The 676-nt window shown below is 35.8% G+C and overlaps 1 pseudogene; it reads left to right on the top strand.

Moving 5' to 3' along the window:
• Positions 1-226: 226 nt before the first annotated feature.
• Positions 227-324, top strand: LOC133061126 (U6 spliceosomal RNA; annotated as a pseudogene).
• Positions 325-676: the final 352 nt, after the last annotated feature.

Genomic DNA, 676 nt, shown 5'->3' on the forward strand with positions numbered 1-676 from the left:
AGCATTTCCATGAGTAAGACACTGTGCTGTGTGATCATTAGTTCTGGACCTAAAGAAAGGCCAGTTTTTGGGTAAGATACATTGTTGCACAAGGTTTAAAGGAAAGATGGAAGAGAATGTTCACCTCGTCCTTAAAGGACCTTGGACTTCCTGTGGAAGCTTAAACTCTTTCACTTTCCCACAGGAATTTCCTCCAGTAAAATCTTCACACATAGAACTCTCTGGGGTGCTGGCTTCACAGCACATATACTAAAATTGGAACAATACTTAGCAAGGCCCCTGCACAAGGGTGACACACAAATTCATGAAGTGTTCCATATTTGTAATCAATTAATATAGCACATTTGCAGGATAAAAAATTAATATATGGAAATCCCTTGCACTCTTATATGCTAAAAATGAAAGTCAGAAAGAGAAATTAAAGAAACAATCCCATTCACCATTGCAACAAAAAAGGATAAAATACTTAGGAATAAATTTACCTAAAGAGACAAAAGATTTGTGTGTAGAAAACTACAAAACACTGAAGAAAGGAATTAAAGATGACATAACATATGAAAAGATATACCATGTTCTTGGATTAGATGAATCAGTCTTGTGAAAATGACCATGCTACCCAAAGCCACCTATGGATTCAGTGCAATCCCTATCAAATTATCAATGGTATTTTTCACAG

Source organism: Dama dama, chromosome 8 (genome assembly GCF_033118175.1).
Source record: "Dama dama isolate Ldn47 chromosome 8, ASM3311817v1, whole genome shotgun sequence".
Classification (NCBI taxonomy): domain Eukaryota; kingdom Metazoa; phylum Chordata; class Mammalia; order Artiodactyla; family Cervidae; genus Dama; species Dama dama.